Here is a 19,191-nt window from a genome sequence, read left to right on the forward strand (position 1 = left end):
GCGCGGGAGGTTTGTGCTCGGCTGCGTGAGGCCGGCGGGCACTGCCGAGAGCCAAAGCGAGGTGTCTGACGGGCCGCGGATGGCATGCAGGCGAGCCAAGTTAGTAGTGTTACTTTAGGTTTTTGTTTGCGTTATTCCTAACGATTTGGCACAGTGATAATCAAATTAACCAGTTTTTTCTGCCCTCCCTTTGGTTTTCGGGGAGGGGGTGCGGCGGAGAGGAGATGAGCCTGTGCCTGCAGTTGGCATCCCCCCAGCTGTGACGAAGGGCAGCCCCGCTTGCATAGGAAATCATGCTGATTTCTGCTTGGGCTCAAAGCCTTGCCCCCTTTGGGTAATTACTTTATTTATTTATTTATTTATTTATTTATTTATTTATTTATTTATTTTCCACAAAGGAGAATAATTCGGGTACCGTAAATACTGGGAATTGCTTTCACGCATTCTAGAGCCTTTCCTGTTTTCTTACGGGAAAGATTAGTTCCATTAAATAATGAAGAAATATAAACCTAAGATAATAAGTGTGTATGGCCAAGGATGGAATGGAAGAAGCAAGGAGCACTTTTGTTTTACTTTCTCCTACACTGATACCAGTAGAAAGTAGATATTTACTCTGGTTACCTTTCTTCACTCTTCACTTTAAAAAAGTGTGTCTATTATACATACATAATTCCTTTTAACCACACACCCTATGGATTTGGTGAAGGGGAGTTATTTCAGTTACTTTCCCATCTCGGTATCTTATTCTGGGTGATTCAAAGCCAGTGTCACAAATGTTCTTGACTAGTAAAGTTCCTAGCTTTATTTAAAATGCAGAGAACACAGTAATAAAACTTGTCACTAAGGACTATCACCAAACAGGCAAACTGTTGGGCGATATGACTGCAAACGGAGAGATGGAACACCAGAAGTTAAAGGAGGTAACTTGGAACTGCATAGGTGGTGTGGTCCCAAAGGGCATCAAGCTTCAGAATAAACAAAAACATTCATTTGTGTAACAAATACTTACTGGTTACCAGATACCATGAAGTACAGGCTGGATAAGGCAGACATGATCTTGCCATAAACAACTTTTAAATCTAATGAAGCAGATTAAAAAAAAAGTATTTAGTATAAAGTATGGCATGTAAAAATAGGGGAGGTATAATGTACTATGTGACTAGTTCACATCCAAACTTCTTACTTACCATTAAAACTCTCACCATCAGTATGGAGTCTACTTGCCAAGGGCATCCTCTGCCCTGTGCATCACACGTGGATTAGCTTACTGTGTCCTAGATACACCAAGCCCTTTTTGGGCTTCACGTCTTTTCTGGAATGCAGGTCCTCTTCCTCACTCCTCCCTACCCCCATTTATTTTGTAATTTATTCTTCCATGATGTCCCAGTTTAACTAAAACTCTTTGATGAAATTTGTTAATTCGTGTGGTTATTCTATATGCTGTGTCCGCACAATTCTCTATTCAGTTGTCTTTAGCAGTAAGCAAAATTGTATTGTAATTTTTACTTACTACATTTCTCAATAGTCTGAACTCAGGGAACTCCTAAATGCTCTTTAGCATTTAGTATGACAACTGGTACATAGTGCCTTGTATTTTCCATAAATGGTAAGTGAATAAGTGAGTACAAATGTGTTGGTGCAACGTTATAGTTTGGTACAGTAGCAACATTTACATTTATTCTTAGAATAATTCCTAAAAAGGGAGGAATTCATGATTGTATTTGTAGAGACTAGGTTTGTGCTGTCTAAAACAATAGCTATTAGACATATAAAGCTATTTAAATTTAAATTAATTAAGGTTAAGATTATACCAGCAATGAACAAGTGGAACTGGAAATTGAAAACAATACCATTTTCATTAGTAACCCCCAAAATGAAATAGGTATGAATCAAACAATATATGCATGAGATCTACATGAGGAAAACTGTAAACTCTAATGAATGAAATCAAAGAAGAACTAAATAAATGGAGAGATAGTCCAAGTTCATGGAAAGATTCAATATTGTCAAGATGTCAGTTCCTCCCAACTTGATCTGTAGATTCAGTGCAATCTCGGTCAAAATCCCAGAAAATTATTTTGTGGATGTCAACAAGCTGTTTCTAAAGTTTATGTGGAGAGGCAAAAGGCCCAGAATAACCAACACAATATTGAATACTGAAGAAGAACAAAAGTGAAGGGCTGACACTACCTGAATTTAAGACTTACTACAAAGCTACAGTACAGACAGTGTGGTATTGGTGAAAGAGTAGACAAATAGATCAATGAAACAACAAAATCCCAGAAATAAACCCACATATATATTGTCAACTAATCTGTGACAGAGGAAAAAAAAATGCAGTTTAATGGAGCAAAGATATTCTTTTCGACAAATGGTACTGGAACAACTAGAAATTCACATGCAAAGAAATTCTAGACATAAACCTTACACTCTTCATAAAAATTAACTGAAAATGCATCACAGGCCTAAATGTAAAATGCAACTATAAAACTCCTAGGAGATTACAGGAGAAAGTTTAGATGACTTCCGCTACATCAATAACTTTCTAGATAGGACACGAAAGGCACAATACATAAAAGAAATAATTGATAAGCTAGACTTAATTAAAATTAAAAACTGCTTGGCAAAAGTCCACATCAAGAAAATAGAAGACAAGCCACAGAATGGAAGTAAATATTTGCAAAAACACTTCTGGTAAAGGACTGTTTTCCAAAATGAAGTCTTAACATGCAACAATAAGAAAATAAAAAGCCAGGTAAAAAAATGGACCAAGGACTTTAACAAAGTAGATACACAGATGGCGAAGCAGCATATGAAAAGATGCTCCACATCATATGTCATCAAAGAAATGCAAATTAAAACAATGAGATACCACTACACACATATTAGAATGGCCAAAATATGAAACACTGACAACATCAAATGCTGGTGAATATGTGAAGCAGTAGGAACCCTCATTCACTGGTGGGAATGCAAAATAGTACAGTACTTTCTTACAAGACTAAACACACTCTTAACATGTGATTCAGCAATCATGCTCCTTAGTATTTACCCAACGGAGTTGAAAACTTATGTTCACATAAAACCTGCTCACAGATCTTTATTCATAGTTGCCCAAACTTGGAAGCTACTAAGATTTCTTTTAAAAGGTGAATGAATAAATGAGCTTTAGTACATCCAGACAATGGAATATTATTCACCACTAAAATGAAATTAGCTAGCAAGTCATGAAAAGACATGGAGAAAACTTAAATGCATTTTACTAAGTGAAATCTGGAAAGGCTACATACAATATGATTCCAACAGCATGGAATTATGTAAAAGGCAAAACTGTGGGGACAATAAAAAAGATTAGTGGTTGCCAGGGGTTGGGAAGGGAGGAGGGATGAATAGGTGGAGCACAGAGGCTTTTTATGGCAGTGAAAATGTTCTATATACTACTATAATGGTGAACACTTGTCATTCATACTAGGTCACATCAATGGAAAATACAACACCAAGAGTGAGCCATTATGTAGACTATGGACTTTAGGTGATTCTGATGTGTTGATGTATAGTATCAATTGTAGCATATACTGCTCTGGTGGGGGAATGCTGATAATGGAGAAGTTATATGTGTATAGGGGCTGGGGTTATAAGGGAAATCTCTAGTTCCTCGAAATTTTGCTGTGAAGCTAAAACTGCTCTAAAAAAATAAAGTCTTAAAAAATAGATATATAAAATTTAATGTTAGTCTGCTAGTCACAATTCGCAGCTTTCAAGTGCTCAATAGCCACATGAGGTTCATGGCTATCTCATGGGACGGTATGAAAAAACAATTTTATCTTCCCTGAAAGTTCTGTTGGACAGCTCTGGTTTAGACCTTTGATAAGGATACATACACATATATTCAGACTCTGAGATCGTGAGACTCAAAGCAACCACCTCCACATAGTGACCACATAGCCCAACTACAGTTTCAGTTATTTTGAATGGGGGATAAGAATTTGGGGAGTATTTCATTGTTGGCCAACATCTGATACATTACCTGATAGAATAATGGTAAACAGCTCAAGTGGCTACTGAACATTTGAGAGATTTCTTTTAAGACCGAACTTTGTGTAGACTTGAAACACAGAGCTTCAATTTTCTAGAAAATTTTCTAACAGTTTTTGTGACTACAAACTTAAGTCAAATTTTGACATGTACATTATGTGGGAAGGACTCAAGGTCTTTTCAGCTACACTAGGTACGTGATTGTGACACTTAGATTCATCTTAATTTCAAAGGCTAATAAACTATTCTGACATCTGTAATGTGGATTGTTGGTTTCACTGATCTGATATGAGATGTGATCCTATAAAGTTCCTCCAAGATAAACTTCCTCCAACTTAACTACGAAAATAAAACTAAACAACTGCAAAATGGGTATTTTCAAGCAAATCAGTATTTACTATTTTCATTATAGAGAGATTTCGAAGACGTAGACAGTGTTACACAGCTGACATTATCTTGTTGTAGTTAGGGATTTAACAATCACCTTAATCCCACCACCAAAAGTGGCAGTATAATCCTATACGTAGAGAGCATCAATGCCTTAGGAAACTGCTATGATTCATGGGTGGAAGTAGAGAAAAAGATCAGTAGAAAAGAAGGTGAAATTGAAGAAACAGAAATAAGGGAAGCAATACATTATAGGGAATGGAATAGTTAATAATACCTTTTCACAATCCAAGAAAGTGTAAATAAATGCAAGCCCATTGGCTTTTAGAGCAAAGAAGTTGTGACTTTTAAGAGGGATTTTTTTTTTCCCCTGCGATGGTTGCAATGAAAGTCAGATTGTAGGCCTACCTCAAGAGCAAATGAGAGTGACGGGAGAAAGAACAAAGTGAACTTATCAGGTATTAAATGAAAAGAAGATAAATTAATGAAAAGAGAGATGATGATGTTGAAGAGGGGCAGCAAATCACTTGGGGGTCATAGAATCAGAGACTATCAGGGCAGGAAGGCTCTTCTGATCATCCATGCTAATACCCAGCCACAGTAAGGATTTTTCTGCAAGGCCCTGGCAGATTATGTACTTTTTGCTTGAACACTTAAAGTGATGAAGCGTTCCCTTCTTTGCAGGGTAGATTAATCCAGTCTGGGACAGATTTAACTGTTAGAAATACCTTTGTTATACTAAAGCATGATGTGTCTCCCTGGAGCTTCCATATTCTTTCCTTGGGTGATTCACAGAATGACTCATATATATCTTTCCCATGACAACTCTCCAAACATTCAAAGCATGTCCTTCCTGTTTTCTTTTTCCAAGTTAAACATCTCAAATCCTTTGATTATATCTCCTGACAAGATTTCCAGACTTCTAAACATCCTGGCCACCCTCTCTTGTTAAACTCCAGTTTGCCAATGTCAGCTTTAGGAAGTGATGCCCAGAAGGAATTTGGTATTTTACACATAGTCTGACTAGAGCAGATGACAGTGAGATTAATTTCCCTAGGTATTATACTTCTGTTAATTGGACTCTTGGCTTAAATTGAGCTGGTAATGAACTGTATCTAACTCATATTTATCTAAATTGCTATCAAACTAAAGTTAGTCTATTCTGTACCTGAACAAATTAACTTTATTTGATAAATTTCACCTTGTTAGTTTTGACCTATTCATTCATTCTTTCAACAAATAGTGTTTGAGGTCTAGTATATGCCGGGGTTTGTGGTGTACCTTGGAGATACCAAGCAGCACAAACTATTCTAACTGGATGAGATTATTTCAGAGATTGACTGTGTCAGTCAACGTTTGTATTTCTGCCATCATCTGTCATCTGTAAATTTGATAAATATGATTAAGTCTTTATGCAGCTGAATAACAAAATTGATTAAGAGAGAATCAATGACATATACCTGTGATAAGCAGTGACGTTCATACAATAGGATCCTAGATTTAAAAAATTTTAGAGCCAGAGGGGAATTTAGGAATATCTAACAGTGTGATTCATTTATTTTATAAAAGAATTAACATGTACCTTTGAGTATAATTATCTTAAATATCATATTTTCCTTTTGTTTAGAGGAAGATCATTGAATGACACTTTGTTTCTGGAATTTCAGAATTCAAATTTATTAATCTTAGGAGGGGTAAATTTTTCAAGATTTATTCTTAAGGGAACTCATACTGTTTTCTAACAATCACCTTTTTCTTTATTTAAATCCTACAAAGCCATCTATTTAATTATTTATTTTAGAATATGTCCTTCCTTAGTATATTTTTTCTTTTGTATTCTTATTCCAAAATGAAGCTTAACATCTCATTTTGATATTTGTAGTTTTTGTTGGGAGGTGAGGGAGCAAGTGTCTGCTCACTGTGACCTTTCAACTCATCAGTAAATCAATAACCAGCATTGCTTCTGGTTCACATCACTGTCTTTGGTACATAATCTCTGTAGTCTGACCTATGGATTAAAATACATGTAAATGCTTTTTAAACTATAAAATTCTCTCTATATAGTCATGCCCCCCAGTTTATTCCTCACTTGTGTTATTTGTGAGTATATTGTCAGAATTTCATTTTAGAGCCACACTTTTGTGAAAATTGTGCTGCAAATATATATATTTATTCTAAAAGCACTAAGCATTCTTTTGTTTCCAAGGGAACAAATTCTATATTAGTCTTTTCAGGTTTTGCTTTTTTTTTTTTCCCCAATTCTTTCACAGTGCTGTATTTAGAGCCAGATTTATTAGCTCGAGGCAGCACTTGCTTTCCTGTGTACACGTCTCCACAGTATAACTCCCAGGCAAAATGACAAAAAAGCAAAATCACAAGGAACAAGTTAGTGCTTTTGTCAGTGCTTGGGCTTTGTTCTCAATGGAGCTGAAAATTTTTATGTTTCACCAACAAAACACTATTTAAAGGAATATAGTGCCAGCTTGTATCAGTGCTAAGGTAGTGGTATACAGAGTTAATAGTCATAGGAACATTCTCTAAAGAAATATAGTGTCTGCTTCCTGCCAAGCAAGGGAAAAGTCAGACTGGCTCAGATCTCCAGGAAAAACTTAAGGCTTTCTCCTTCCCACCTTCCCCCACTACACCAACTCCCAACCCTTACCTCTCGGGCAACTGCCAGTCTATTCTCCGTATCTATGAGTTTTAAAAAAAATTTTTAGATTCCACGTATAAGTGATATCATACAGTAATTGTCTTTCTCTCTCTGGTTTCTTCTTTATCTCTTGCCCCTTCTCCTCTCTCAATTTCCTCCTCCTTCTTTCTCCATGTATTAATTATTAATTACACCAGCAAGATGACATGTTGTAAAGAAATCGAGGACTTGCAGCAGATGCCACACTATCGCAGCAGCAGTGACAACATCTGGAAGTTGTCAAGAGCCACAGCTGGCATCCCTAAAATTTACCTTCCTAAATTCCATTCTGAGGAGGATGTTTCTGAAAGTAACTTCTGGCCCAGCTCTTAAAGTGCCAAAATCAAGGGTAGTTGGCATCTATTCTAGTTTATATGAAAGGTAGAAATGTCTTCAGTATGTACATAAACAGGCTGTGTTATTGCAAAACTTCAATTCTCCTGCTCTTGTAAATTAGTTTCTTTGAATCTGAAAATTTATGCTTGTATTTTAAGCAGATGGAGCTTTTTTTATGAGGGAGATATTATTGCTGATATCTGTTATTATTATTCATCATAGTAACTATGTTTCTATGTAATTTTTGCACTGACTAAACATTTATTGTCTTGCTCTGCATCTGTTTGACCATAGTACTTCCAATTGATTTCATAGGGTCAGCAAATACATGGCACACAAGCTAACACTTCTTTCTAGCACCCAGGGAAGACCACTAATCAATGATGGCATTTGTCTTGCTAAGCCTGGAAATGCCTCCGATTTCTTCTCAAACAATGTTCCAGCCAACCACTAACAATATATCAGAGTTGGCACTTACTATGAAATATATTTACCATTTCTAGAGCAAGGCCATATCTCTGAGAAATAGCCTCATGTAAAATGCTCTGTGGGCAGTGGCATCAGAAATAAAAGTGTCGCCAATCTAGTATGTCAGAAATCTCTCTGAATGGGGCATTGTGCCAGGAGAATCAGATAGAGATCCTAATTTCTCAGGAGACAGGAATTCAGGGAAGGTAATTCTGGTTTAGACTTGGAGTAAATGTCAGATGGAAGTGAAAAGAGAAAACAAACTTTGGAGCTGTATCTCTAGACCTATATATTGTCTATCTGTGTACCCATTACTGAGATTCCTTTCATTCTACTGGGCATTTTTTTTGTGTTCCAAGGTGGTGCTAAATTGTGACATCATGAGTGTTCCCTGGGACTAGTGGTCCAAAGGAGTAGTGAAAGAGAGGACATTTGTTTTTGATTTTGTTTTCCTACTACGTAGAGGAAGGAGCTCCTTCTTTTAACCTAGTGGTTCTCACTTTTTGGTCTTAGGAAATGTTTGTGTTCTTAAACATTTTGAAGATCTCCCAAGGAGAGCTTCCATATATGGGTTACATCTAACAAGATCTACCATGTTAAAAATTAAAATGGAAATAAAATAAAATAGTTACTGAAAATGACTGCAGTAAATCCCTGTTAACATAAATAATATACTTGTTGTGAAATTATCCAGTCTCCTAGAACAGAAAAATTAATGAGAAGAGTGGCATTGTTTTATGTTTTTGCAAATCTTTTAAAATTGGCTTGTCAAAAGAAAATTCAGAGAACTTTACTCGATATAAATATTTTATTGAGTGAGAAGCAAACTATTTGTGAACAGGGAGACTTCAAAACTTAAAGTGGTAAAAGGTTGGCTTTATAAAGTTTATAAAGCATTGTTTCCTATTGGGATTGGTAACTAGAACCTTACATTTCTTTTAGGGTAATAGCACCGTATAAGGTGATTTGTATGTTTATATGTTCACTTGATTGGCTAGGAAGCTATAAGGTGATGCTGATTTGAGGAAAACTTAAGTTTTGTTTAAGGTCAGAGTCAGCATTTCAGGGAAATCAGAACAATTTTGAACTTTGGTTATATGACTGTAAGTTTTTGGCCTAGAGGTGTATTCAAACTTGCTCCTCATTTTGGTTTTTTGTTTTCTTTCTAACAGGCTTAATAGAAGGCAGCTAGCTTCTGCATTCAGCTTGTTATGCTATCACACATCATGTAGTCTCTGGAAAACTTTACTATACATTCATGAGAAAAAAAGTGTGAAAAACACAACTGTCTTAGTACTATTTGGGAAATAGTTTTGGCCTCACATTCCCCCCGAAAGATTTTGGGGATACTAGAGGTTTCTGACTGACGTTTTGAGACCTGCTACCTTAACCCATTCTGTGGTGACTGCTGATGATGTAAAAATGCATACGGACAGTCTCTTGCTAGGGCTGCTCCTAGCCCTTCACCATTCAAATCTTATCAGGTCGGTGGAAGCAATATTTATCAACTGAGATAATTTTTTTTCAATTAAATGTTTATTGAAGATATTTTTATAACTTCCACAACATCTGCATCATAATTTAGAGAAAGTACACTCCATAACTATTGATACAGAAAATTATTTCATCAAGGGTAAATAAAGAATAATCAGGTGCAGGGAAATACAAGTAAAAATAGAAACCCAAGATCGGAGTGAAAAAAATAACAATGCGGATAGCCAGGCCATATAACCCTGTAAAGCTGGCTTACTCATTTATTGAATAAATGTTTATTTAGCACCTGTACTAGGTATAGGGATGCATACATGACTAAGGCAGCTGTAGTTGTTACCTTCGTTGAGCTTACATTCTAGTTATGTAACTTGCATCCCAAATATGACTTTAAGCAAAACAAATACAAAACAAACCACCAAATATGTCAATTACAAGATTATCATTGATACAGATGGAAAGGGCCCCTCTCAGGAAGCGAAGACTTTTAGAGGTAGACTAAATAGTTTCCTTACGGTAAAATGTCCTAGTGGACTTCATAAAGCTATTTCTTGTAGCCTCCATTGATGAAAGTGGACAGCATGAGAACAAAATGCAGCTGAGAGTATCACAGAAACTGCTTTTTGTGAGACGAACATTATAATGCGTTTATTGCCAGTCTTGTGAGACTGTGATTCTAAAGTGAAATTACTTTTCTTTTTTATATTCACATTTTCATAGTACAAGCCCCAGCCAGTCCATTAGAACTGCATACTGCCTACTGAAAATTAGTCCCAAGGCTCCACCTTATAGCAAGAGGGCCAGGAAGTGTGGAGGAGCCCAGGATATTTGATGGTAAGTAAATGTCCGATACAGCCGGTGCCTTGAGGGAGTAGTTCTGTAGAAGGGAAGTTTTTGTTGTTACTGTTATTTTCCAGAATGGGAAAGAGTGGTCTGTGCTATGGGCTGAATTGTGTTCGCCCCAAATTTATAGGCTGAAGTCTTAACCTCAGAATGTGACTTTATTTGGAGATGGGCGTCTTAAAAGAGGTTATTATGTTACAATGAGGTTGTTAGGGTGGGCCTTTAATCCAATAGGACTGGTGTCCTTACAAGACGAGGAAATCAGGAGACAGAAATACACAGACTGAAGACCAGGTGAGGACAAAGAGAAGACAGACGTCTATTAGCCAAGGAGAGGGGCCTCAAAGGAATCAACCCTGACAACACCTTGCTTTCAGACTTTTAGCCTCCGGAACTGTGAGAAAATAAATTTCGGTTGTTTCAGCCACCCGGTCTGTGGGACTTTGTTATGGCGGCCCTAATAAATTAATCCAGTGCGATTCTGTGATGAGGGAGGAAGCCACTGAGGGGAAGGAGTCAAAGATCCACGCGAAAGGGAGGTGGCGGCGGAGGGGAAGGGTGGGAACCGGAGGGAGGAAATCTCAGCAGAGCAGAGAAGTGTGGGATGAAATCACAGGTCGATGGTGTGGTAGGCTGAAAAAGACGTCCACACCAATTCCCTGGAATCTGTGAGCACGCCTTTCTGTTGTGATACAGTTCAGGTGTGATAAAGTTAAGTCTCCTGAGAGGTTTACCTTGGATGATCCGGGTGGGCTCTCGAGACAATCATGTGTATCCTTATAAGAGAGAGGTTGAGAGAATTTCAAGACAGACACACAGAAGAAGAGAAGGTGAAGGGATGCAGCCTTCAGCGGGGAAACACGGGGAATCGCCAGAAGCTGGAAGCGGCAAGGAGAGAACACATTTCTCTTGTTTAAGTTTGTGGTAATGTGTTCCAGCAGCCACAGAACACTAAAAAAGAGGGACTAACCTTGGATGTCAGAGGGGAAGTTGTTTCCTTTTAGATGGGAGGTACAAAAGGAAGGGTGCTTCTACAGTGATTATCTTGGAGGTGATGGATATGTAATTGATTTTTTTTTTTGGATGTTGTGCTATTTATTACCAAAAATAAAAACGTTTAAAAGGCAACTACTGTTAATCAATAAATATCCCTCCTTTTCTGTACTAGATCTCTGGTTTTCTCCAGGCTTCTCTTGCCAGACTGTCCATTTTGTAGAGAATGAGTCTCAAGAATTTTTCTGATTTTTCACTAGGTAGAAAACCCAGAGTTTAGACAACCCTAAATATAATAGAAAGCATTAAGGTTTTTTTTTAAAACTTTTTATACCAACAGTAAAGCTTCTTATTTTGCTTCTTTAAGTCTTTAGTTATAAATAAAACATCAGACCAACAAAGGGTCAATAATGAAATACCCAGCTCCTCAAGGTATGTACGTTTCATAAGTTAGAAATTTTACTTTTCCTGAGGTTGGAACAACTTTCATAACAAGATTGCTTCTTTGAAATACTGTTAACAGTACAATGGTCTAGGTTGTGATATACTGCAATGTTATAAAATCTAATGGTTTTTCCTCATAAAAATCCATAATATTACTATGATTGAACACTGCTATAGAACTGGGTAAATACATTGTTTTTCTCAAATCTTGTATTTGTTATTATACTTATTCTGACAGGTGGGGGAACATTTGGGTGAATGCTTGTTGTTAACAGAAGGATGAATTAGTTCTGCAGCATGAGTTGGCATTCCGTAAAATCCATTCACAAAATAATTGCTTTCAGGAGTTTTTCATCATTATAGCTGCGAAAGAGAGGCACATCTGTGCTCCTTGCAGTATGAGACATTTATCTTTCAAGCAAACGATACATGCTAGAATAGATTGGGATACGGGAGAGAAAAAGATTCAGTTGTGCTAGTTGGGACTGATTCTAACCTTAGAGGCAGAATTGAGATTCAGCTCTACAGCTATACCACAAAAAGCCACAACAGCCATATGGAGGCTTCACACATTCTAATTCTGTCTATGATAGCTTTCTTTTGGGTAATTTGGTAGAGAAAGACAATATGAGGAAGAAACATGTTTAGAAGTCCATAAAGTATTACTCATTATTTATTGGCTTGGTTTTAGAAATTTGATGTGTTGCCATTTTCAATGAATAAGAAATGCTCTAGTTTAAACATACAGCGTGAAATTCTAACCCCAAATGTGTTTTCTCTTGCTGATGACATTTTTGCAACAACACACAAGCCAAACAATGGATAGGGACATTGTGTGTGTGTGTGTGTGTGTGCATGTGTGTGTTGGGGAGGGGCTAAGGAGGTGCAGGAAAACCAACTACTAGAAGCATTATCTGGCACTTTTTGAGCTCCAAAGATTCTTTGCCTCTAGTGTCTGACATCCTTCACTTCCTTTCAGTTCTCTCTACAACCACCAGCAACTTGCCTTTATAAATTCCCTGAATCTAGGGACAAAGTCATTCATTTTTCTTACTCAATAGATGGACATAACACAGTGCCTTGAGTTGAAATACTTAATTGTCACCTTATACTTGATTTTTACAATAGTTACTTAACTGTTTTGTTAATTTCACTTTCTATATCTACAGCATATTTATATTATATTTATATTTAAAAAATAATTGTGTTAAAGCATAGTTTAAGTCATACCACTTGTGCTTTTTAAAACAAAACATTTAATGGCTCTTCATTGGTCAAAGAAATGAGGTGTAGACTCCTAGAAATCTCCTGAAATAACCCTACACAATCTATCCCCTAAATCTTGCCCCAGCTGCAGCCTCGTCTGCCTCAGCACCATTCAGGAGGGCTGGGATCCAGTCATGTGCCACATTGTTGCCCTTTTCAAAACCTGCAGGATTCCTGCAGGGCTCTGCACATTTGTACATGACAGTTTACCTCTCTAAAATACCCTTTCCCTTCTTTTTCATCCCTGACAAAGTAAGTTTCCCCTTCATTTTTACTCTAATAGCCTTTATCAGCTCTCCTCTTGAATAATATAAGGATCTTGGAAATTTTTAATTTTTCTACTTACATGATTTTTAAATTCTATTCCACCATTTTTATTCTCCAAATTAGTCAAGGGTTTAACATTGTCTTTTCTCTGAGTTTAATGTTCCATCTACTTCTTTCCTGTTTCCAATTGCTTTATTACAAAGTAGATTTGTTAGTAGTACTTTCTGCAAAGAGCTATTAGTCATACTATTATAGTCTTTAAATGTTCATCAGTCAATCCCATCAGCTCTTCAAAATATCTGCAGAATGCAACCACTTTTCACAGCTTCTACCACTGTCATCCTGGTCCTCTTCACACAGGTGATGGGAACAGCTTGCCAGCTGATCATCCTGCTTCTGTTCTTCCTCTCAGTAAATACTGCTAGTTACTTACCAAAGATCTAGCCTTTCCTCTTCTGTTAACAAATTGTATCCTAACTATATTAAAGTGACAAAATAACTAGATAAAAAATTACAATTCCTCACATCTATTGCAATGAAGGGGTCGAGGAGGTGCCAGAGTTGTCTTTAGGGGAAGAAGCTCTTTGGAGGTGATACATCTGGGAAGAACATTTTTCTCTTGCCTCTTCCTGCATCTTAACGCCTGTAATGTGGATGTGTTAGCAAGAATTTCAGCAGCCACTGAGGCCACAAAGTAAATCCAGGAGAATTACTGAGACTTTGACACTGATATCTTTGAGCAGTGGAGTCTATACCAGCAATCTCCTAACTGATACAGTTTATCTAAGACTCTTGCCCACATACCAGCCAGAGAAATCTTTTGAAAATGTGGGTTTCTAAGGGAAAACATCAAAGAATGGTTACATAACTTTGAAGTAGGCAAAAATTGTTTATACATTACCTCCAAGAATATTAACCAAAAAGGAAGAAAAATGACAAATTGAAATACATTAAAATGAAGAACTTTCATCAAAAGATACCATTAGATATTGAAAAAGCAAGACCCAGCATGGGAGAAAATGTTTTCAATACATATATCTAACAAAGGGTTTATATGCAAAAAAATGTAAAGAACTTCTACAAATCAGTAAGGAAAATATTGCAACTCAATGGGAACATAAGCAAAAGACTTAATGGACACTTCACAAAAGAGAGTATCTAAATGGCCATTAAACATATGAAATAAGCTCAACCTTATTAATTTTTAGGGAAATGTAAATGAAAACTAACTTTAATAAAAGCTAAAATAATGAAACAATGAGATAGCAATATACACCCACCAGAATAGCTAAAACTAAGAAGACTGACAATATCGAGTGTTGATGTGTAAGTGACCCACTGTCGATGGAAGGGACAATGTAGAAACACTGCTTGGCATTGTCTAGTAATGCTGAACGTACTAAATATCTAATACTCCAACAATTTAACTCTGCAGTAAAATCCAATAAAAATGCATACAAACTGGGGTAGGCTTAGAATAGTGGCTCTTTGAAGATGTCCACCTCCTAATCCTCAGAACTGTGAGTGTTACCTTATGTGACAAAAGGGACTTGGGAGGTGTGATTAAGTTAAGGATATTGAGATGGAGAGTCTATCCTTGACTATCGGGGTGGGCCTGATGTAATCACAAGGGCCCTTATAAAAGGGACACTCTAGAAGTCAGAGTGAGGGGGGAACAGTGTGATGGCTGAGCAGAGTGGAGGGATGTGGCCGGAAGTCCGTGAATGCTGGCAGACTCTAGAAGCCAGAGGGGGCAAGAAACAGATTCCCCTGGAGAATTTAGAAGGAACCAGACCTGCTGACATCCTTCCTTTTGCCCCATGAACTTCACTTCACTTCAAGCTTCTGACCTCAGAACTCTGAGAGTGGGGGCTTTACTTGTTCTCATTAATACCATGTCCCTGTATCTAGACAGTGTAAGTGTCCCAATAACAGTTGTTGGAAAACAGTGTGTGAATGAATGAATGCAGTGTCTTTATTTCTCTCGTATTTGTTAGGTAAGTTGCCATGGTTTAAAATTCTAGGTTGGCAGTTTTTTTTTTTTCTTTTTCCCAGCACGCTATAGAGGCTTCTGGCTTCTCTCTTACCTCTCAAGTCTCTCCTTCCATAACTTCTACTGGATGTTCTACCCTCTGTGTCTCTAAACTTCTTCATTGTATCCATCTCTTTATTTCCTTTGTTGCTCTCTTGGTAGTTTATTCAAATCAACATCAAATTAATTAATCCTCTTTGTTCAATTTATCCACACAAAGTGCACATCATAAGACTAAATCTCATTGAATCATTTCAGAGTAAATTTACCTGTAACCATGACCTAGGTCAACAAATAGAATTTTGCCAGCACCCAAAAACCCCCTCATATCCCGTCCCAATCACTATGACTGTCTTCCTACCTAGAGGTAACCATTATTCCTTTAATATTTCCATTAGTGGAATCTGTTAAACAAGATCAGTGGGTCTACTGACAACAGATTCTCTTGTTTTAGTCTATGAATATCCTAATTCCTTAAAGATGTTAGCATTGATTATAGAATTTTAGGTTGACAGTTACTGTCTTCTGGCATTTTGAAAATGCAGTTCATTATCTTCTGGCTTCCATTACTTTTATTGAAAAGTCAATGGTGAGTCTTATTATGGATCCCATCAAGCTGGTCTGTTTGACTTCTCTATAACTGACTTTATGATTTTGCTATTTTTCTTCCTTTTTCATTGATTTCACTGTAATGTGCCTGCATGTAGCTTTCTTTGTATTTATCTCTTCTGGGTTTCCTAATGCTACCTGAACTTGTGGCTTGATCTCTTTTGACAGCTTTGAAAATTCCATAGCCACACTCTCTTCAACTATTTTTCTGCCCCATTTTTCTCTCCTCTCCTTCTGAGATGCCAATTACACATCTGTTCAAACTTTTCACTCGATTCCCTGTCAATCTCCTATGTAATTATCTCTATTTTTTCTTCCTTTTGTTTCTCTGTACTTTATTCTGTACGTTATTTTCTGACCTATTTTTCCAGGTGACTTACTCTTTTTTTCATCTGTGACTAATTTACTATAAACCTATATATTGAGTTATTAATATTTGATCATTACATTTTTCATATCTAGAATTTTTGTTTGATTCTTTTTAGTACAATTTTTAGTTGACTGACAGTATTTTTAATCTTATTTTTTATTTCCTTGAAAATATTAAAATGTATTTCTGGTAACTATTATTTCGATATTCTGTTTCTGTTATCTGTTTTTCTCTTGGTTGTGATCATGTTTTGTCTCCCTGTATCTTGTTTATTTTTTAATGTAAACTTCACATTTAACACAAAGTGATAGAGATAATTTAAGGGTATAATGATACTGTTTTCTATCAGAGAGGATTTACATTTTCTTCCAGTAGATGGCTAGAAATTCCAGATCATCTTAATTTAATGAAAGTTTGAGATGATTCTTATCTGGGCTTCAGTTCTTATAAAAGCCTGTCTTTTAATGATAGACCCTCATTCATAGGGTATATTTGTTTGTGGTCCCAAACCAATATCCAAGGTTTTTATCATTACCCCTGTCTTGGGCAGGTAGTGAACTCCAGTTTTTGTTCCCTTGGCACAATGAATCTGTTCAAAAATCTTGCTAAGTCCCTGATTCTCTCAGATGTTTCTTCTGGTATAAGCATGTACATCAAGGTAAAGTGACCCCAAATACAGATCTCTTCTTTTTTATTTCATCCCTTAGGTCTTATTCATTTAATTAATCCCTGCTTCTTTCATCCTCAAATGCAATCAATCAGATTTAATAATTTTTTTTGCCAATTTTAATAATTGTTCTTAGCATGAAGGTTGATCTGATTTACTTTGCTAATAATTACTAGAAATAAAAATCATGATCAATTTCTGGGTTTGTCATTTATATAAGTTCTGTTTTATTCTTTGGAAATTTTTTTCTGTTCTTTTCTGTAAAGTCTCCTTTTCATGTGTCAAACTCCTTTTATATGTCTTTCATGTTTATTCTAAAGATAATTATTTTATAGTGTCTACTCAATAACTACATTACTAGAAATTCTTGGAGGATATAATCTTGCTGCTTATTGTGGTTTTAAAAAGGGAGTTCTAGATTTATGTGTTAGATCCATCCCTTAATTGTGTGTGACCTTAGGCAGTTTGCTTAAATTTTTAAGGCTTAATTTTCTCCATCTCTTTGGAATGGAAATTATGTTGAATATAATTTCCAAATTTAGATGTGCAATGTAGATTTTTATTTTTACCTGTTCTATTAATATAAAGGTGAGGAAACCTGTGCTAATTTTTTGCTTTCTACCAGAAAATAAGTTGCAATACAAATGTCTTGCTCTGTAGGTATATAAAACTCAGTGTTTTGGAGCTCCCTGTAATCATAATGATTCAGTTTGCCATTACCGTGACAGACAGAACTCTCATCTTTACTGCTAGAGAAACGGGGATTTTTGCTTCCGGCAATATGGAGGGCTAGACCACCAACTACAAAATGAGCTGGATATAATGCAACAATTTTTAAAGTTCACAAGGGCACTCCTTGTTGTTCAAAAAGAAAGAAAAAGCAGGAATCTGGCATGATAAGCCAATACAGGATTTATGGTTGCATCAAGGTATTTTCTGAATCAAGGAGACTTGTGTTTTCGTGGCTCAATAATACCTTATACTTATGCAAAGTGATTCCTGTAGTCAGTTCTTTCAAAGGGGTATTTTATTAGTGAAAAGAAGCTAGGAGAATAAAGGCTTTCTACAGCAAAAATACATGACAAAGTCACTTCTTTGTCCTTGGTTCTGGCTACTAGGTAGGGCAAAGAATGTATTTCTTAAGAATTCCTAAATAAAACCCTGACTTAGTAGTTAGGTTTATATAATCCTAAACATAGAAATTAAAATAATATGGTTATGGGTATCTGGCAGAAACAAATAAAATTGCTCTCTAGAAAGACCCACACTGATTATTTCCATAGATTTGGATTAGCTGAGCTCAAAGTTCAAAATTATAAAACATTGAAGAGATAAGTCAGCATGAGTGAGAATCAATGTGAACAACAAACAGTGGAGGCTGTAATGTGGTACATCATCACTGGAAGTTTTTGTTTTGCTTTGTTTTGGTTTTTTTGTTTTTTAAGATGGAATAGACTTTGAGTGTATTTCTAGGTCAAGTGGAAAAACTGATTTAAGATGGAAGAGTCAGGGGAAATAATTGATGGAATTCCTGCCAGTACACCAGAAGAGAGAGAGAGAACAGAGGTTGAAGGGAGTGGGCCCTTTCATCCCCTGAGGAAGGGAAGCTGATGTTGAAACATTGAGTTAGGAATGGACCAATCCTTGACAGATTCATGGTTCAATTTTCTCAATGTTAATAGGAAGACCAAGGAGGTGAGGGTGGGTAATGGAATCGGAAACTTGAGGATATAGGTAAAATTTTAGATTCTGTGCAAATTAGGAGAGAAAGATGAACAAGAAAAAGAGAAAGGCAGCTGATCAGTGTTGACAGCCTGAGTGTGGACATGAAAATTTGAACTATATTCATATTGTGAGGTTGTGGCATTTTGTGAGGTTGAGCCATGGAAACATGGAGAAACTGTAAAGACCACAATGAACAATTAAAGGCATATTCAGAGCAAGAGCAAATGAGTAACGAGAATTCTTGCATCAAGAAAAAGTTGAAATTCTATTCAATGTTCAGATTTTAAGACAGAAAGAAATTGTGCACAGGAATTTTGAAAGCTTTCACTGAAGGTGAAATGATTATAAATTTAAATGTTTTTATGCTAGAAAGAGTAAAGATTAATTATCTAGACAATTGACTTACATGGACAAATACTGGACATATGAACTCTGAATTTCTTTACCTGATTAAACTGATTGCTGAAAATTTAAATGTTTTTTTCTCTTTCTCTAAATGTGTACAGCAAAACATGGGGAAAAATCAATCTTAACCTTCTTTCAAACAACATATTCAGAAAGTGGTT

The 19,191-nt window shown here is 36.3% G+C and overlaps 1 long non-coding RNA gene across 3 annotated transcripts in view; it reads left to right on the forward strand.

Annotated features, from left to right (window-relative positions):
- The first annotated feature begins 11 nt into the window (after nucleotides 1-11).
- The window catches only part of LOC105092261 (uncharacterized), a 231,035-nt gene continuing 211,855 nt past the window's right edge, over nucleotides 12-19,191 (forward strand). For 2 of the 3 annotated variants that reach the window (XR_010381304.1, XR_004138182.2), the window contains exons 1-2: nucleotides 12-99; nucleotides 10,130-10,243. This is a non-coding gene — a long non-coding RNA (uncharacterized LOC105092261). Of the gene's footprint in view, nucleotides 100-173; nucleotides 335-10,129; nucleotides 10,244-19,191 lie in introns of all 3 variants that reach the window. The other variant, XR_010381303.1, reaches the window with a different exon arrangement.

The sequence above is a fragment of the Camelus dromedarius genome, chromosome 6, assembly GCF_036321535.1.
Source record: "Camelus dromedarius isolate mCamDro1 chromosome 6, mCamDro1.pat, whole genome shotgun sequence".
Classification (NCBI taxonomy): domain Eukaryota; kingdom Metazoa; phylum Chordata; class Mammalia; order Artiodactyla; family Camelidae; genus Camelus; species Camelus dromedarius.